Source organism: Raphanus sativus, chromosome 2 (assembly GCF_000801105.2).
Source record: "Raphanus sativus cultivar WK10039 chromosome 2, ASM80110v3, whole genome shotgun sequence".
Lineage (NCBI taxonomy): Eukaryota > Viridiplantae > Streptophyta > Magnoliopsida > Brassicales > Brassicaceae > Raphanus > Raphanus sativus.
The window spans coordinates 20,514,613-20,518,683 of record NC_079512.1 but is presented as its reverse complement, the minus strand read 5'-3'; the positions used below and the strand labels follow the sequence as shown (position 1 = coordinate 20,518,683).

The window sequence follows — 4,071 nt, the reverse complement described above, 5'->3', positions numbered from 1 at the left end:
GTCCTCTCGTCGGTGTTCCAAAGATAAGGTTAAGGGTGCTCCAGACTTCATGAGTAGAGGATGCACTGGCGACAAGTGGTTGGATTGGTAGAGATATTGCTCCAATGATGGCACTGTAGAGAAGTCTGTCTTGTCTTCTCCATGGCGCATAAAGAGGATTTGGTTCTGTTGAACCGTTGGCCGTGATAATAGGTTCAGGGGTTGACTCTGTTTTCTCAAGGAACGTGTGTAGTTCATGTCCCTTAAGAAGTGCTTGGATTTGTTTGCTCCACATAAGGTAGTTTGTGTTTGTCAAGCGAGTAACGTTTGACATGTTGACGGCAAGAAGCGTACTTGCAGGGTTTACAGGGGTCATACACGATTGTGCGTGTAGCAGTGGATGAAGCAGAGGAGTTTGTCTCTGTCATAGTTTGCAAGAAAGAAAAGAACTAAAAAATTTGTGTTTAATGGATCGAGAAAAGCTCTGATACCATATAAGATTGAATACTAGAATGCTTGAGTTTATTATTCACAAGAGGTTCTCTTTATATAGAGATACAAGAGTCGTAGGATATATACAAGACATAATCTATATATAATAGCAAACCCAAATCTTATATTTAGTGACATCATTTTTTTTATAGGAAAAAAAATTTTCAATCCAATGGTCAAAAATTCTCTTCTTTTTATGATTTAAAGGACATAAAACATTTTTTGTGATGTCATCAAAAATATTATATTTGACAACTCTTTTTTAAACACTTATTAATTTAAGCAACACAACCTTTAACAAACATATCTTTTCATTTTTATTTAAACAACACATCTCTTAACAAACATACATTTTCATAATTTTAAATACTTTTTAAATGAATTGAAAAGTTACTATCTGACTGTTATAATTATTTGTTTTAATATTAAAAGTCCTAAAATTATTTTGGTTTAAAAGTCTTAAGTCTTATCGCAACTTCCTCTGAAGAGTTCCCATCTCAAACAACACATACCTTTTAAAGTAGCCTTTGATGTACTTTTTCACAATCTATATATTGAACTTTTTACGGCAGAACTATTTTTACCTTTTCACAATTTATATATTGAACTTTTTACAGCAGAAATATTTTTACAAAATATACTTGGTTCCTTTAGTATTCATCTTCGATCTTTTAGTATTCATCTTGTATCTCATTTTCTATTTTTTAGTCTCTGTTAAAGTATGTCATTTGATATTCATTTGGTATTTTCTTGTAAGTTAACTATTGATGCTTAACTATAGATTGTATAACGGTTGCACAAAGTGTACAAATAATTAAGAAATAGAATTTAAATTATGATAATGCTCACATAAATAGTCTTTCTTCTTATCTTTCCGTCGAAGTCGGAATATATGCAGAACGTAAATTTTACCTAACCATCGTTAGTGTTTCACGATTTTACACATGGCGAAGTTTGTATTAGCATAAAACATAAAAAATTTGGGTTCGACAGAAGTCATCTAAAGATACTATAATAATACTAGCAATTAGGATTACATACTAGACAAACAAGATGACTTAAGTTTCCAACCAAAATATAAAGTAGGATAATAACTATAGCAAGCGACCTTGCTGTTGTTGCCACTAGAACGTTATTAATCAATTTTAATATTTTTAAATATATTAATTATATATATATAGAATCAAAAGATAACTCATTAAAAACTTATGAAAATTTTGGATAAAAAGTTATTAAGATGAAAAACTACGGTGTTAGAGTGAAAGTTACATTTTAGCCATTTTTGACAAAATAAAAATAAATTAATGCAACTTCTTTTTGTCAGAATTAATGCAACTTTTATGATGAAGAAACACATTATTAAAATGAAAAGATACATATTTCTATATTTTTGACAACTTAAAAAAACAATACAACTCTTAAAACGAAAAGACAAAATTATAAAATGAAAAGTTGAATCTTTAGACATTAATTAGGATTTTCTTGATGAGTTGTGTGTATATTAAAAAAAAAGAATGGTTTTGTTTTTCCAACATGCAACTACTAATTTTTTTTCCAAAAGTAGTTATAATATCTAAAATAAGTATATTTGTACAATTATTAATTTTAAGAGTTGTGTCTTTTCTATATAAGAATTGTGTTTTTTCATTAAAAATGAGATTAATTTTGTTTTTCCAACATGAAACTATTGAAAAACTTTTAAAAGTAGATAAAATATTTCAATAAGTGTACCTACATTTTTTTTCAACATGCAACTATTAGAACTTTTTTTTAAAGTAGTTAATATCTTAATAAATGTATTTATTAGTTTTAAGAGTTATCTTCTCATTATAAGAGTTTATATTCTCGTAAAACTGTAATTGGTTTTCCCATTATACAACTATCATATTATAGTTTATACAATCCAATGGTCAGGACTGATTAGTTTTATACAATAAGTGACCAACGCGTTTCCTCAAATAACAATGGCACCTTTTAAAGAATTGTTTCACTAACTGTCAGTAACAATGGCACCTTTAAAGAATTGTTTAAAAACTATATATGTCAATGTAGCAGTATTACTAACTGTCAATTCCTTTTTAATGAAAAACGTGTTCATTCCTTAAAGGATTGTTTCTTTTCTGAAAATTAATATGAACATAATAATAACCTTTTAAATATTTGATCAATTAAGAAGAAAACATTTTCATTCATTGAAGAGTTGTATCTTATAAGAAAATTAAGCATTGTTCATTCTCACTGGAACCATTTCATGATAGAAAATTGAATAAGTTAACAAATATATAAACTTTTTTTCCAATTTTAATATACAATCATTTTGAAAATAATATTGAAATTTTAATATTGTTTAGTTAACCTGAAGGATTGCATCACTTGGCATAAGTTTTTTTAATATCTATTATTTATAATAAAAATAGAATAATCTTATTTTCATCTTCAATACTTTTAGTTTTCACTATATCAGTTATATATTTTAATAAACAAGTATATATTATCATTTTTCTTTGAATATTTAATAAATAATACTTTAAAAATAATATTAGAAATTTAATACTTTTGAAGGGTTGCATCCTTTTGACATTAGTGTTTTCAATATCTTTTTATTTATAATAATAAAGTTCAAATAATCTTATTTTCTTCTTTAATGTTTTTAGTTTAACAATATCAGTTATAATATTTCTTAAAAAAACATATATTTTTATTTTTAAAACATTTTATATATAACCATTGAAATTAATATTGAAAACTTGATATTAACTTTCCCCGGAGGTCCACATCCTAGTAGTAGATAATGACAACTTAAATAAGAAGTTAATCTACTTAACATAACATGATAAGGTTTATCTGAGATAATACACTTATCCTAATAACTCCTAGACTCGTATGACTCGTTGACTCGTGACTCGACCTGTCACATTTTCTCTGATTTCTTCGCGTTTCAGATGAGGTTCTGGTGTGATATCCTCTATGAGAGATCCAGCTCTGGTGGCACGCATGTTAATACGGTGATTGATCCCTGTTTGAGGACGTCAAAGAAAGTGTTCAGAAACCTTTTGTTAGTTATCTTTTTTTTTAATTACCAAGAGGTTCGTGTCGAATTAATCCCCTAGACATGAAACCACAGCATGTAATATAACTAACAAGATCTAACTTCTTGTTAGTTATCAGGGTCGTGGCTTGTCTTCTGATAGAAAAATAGGTCTTGGGTGGTTCACTTTCTTGGGATGGTGATTCCTATTTGTTTGTTTTGTTTCTGGTCTGGATCATCATTCCACCGCCCTGTAATTGGAGAGAATTGTAGTATCGCGGACTTTGAGGTGGCGATAACTGTGTAGCTTGCCGCATCTAGGGTTAGAGTCATTTTTACAGGATGGCATGTTGGAGCGGCGGGACTCCTTTGAAGACGGCTTCATTCATGGAGACTGGTGACAGACCCGGAGATGGATTTTGGACATTCCGGTTCGGAAAAGTCTCGACTTTCTCAATTTGCTTGCCGTATGTGTTTAACAGAGGAAGAATATTCGAAATCATTGTCTTTTTCCCTCAACCTTGTTCTTTGTCTATTGTTGTTCTATTGCTTGTGTTCTAGTCAAATCGTAA

The 4,071-nt window shown here is 29.2% G+C and overlaps 1 long non-coding RNA gene across 1 annotated transcript; it reads left to right on the top strand.

Moving 5' to 3' along the window:
• The first annotated feature begins 3,239 nt into the window (after nucleotides 1-3,239).
• On the top strand, nucleotides 3,240-4,071 carry LOC108840647 (uncharacterized). The gene is made up of 2 exons (XR_001947948.2): nucleotides 3,240-3,557; nucleotides 3,640-4,071. It is a non-coding gene; the product is annotated as an uncharacterized LOC108840647 (long non-coding RNA).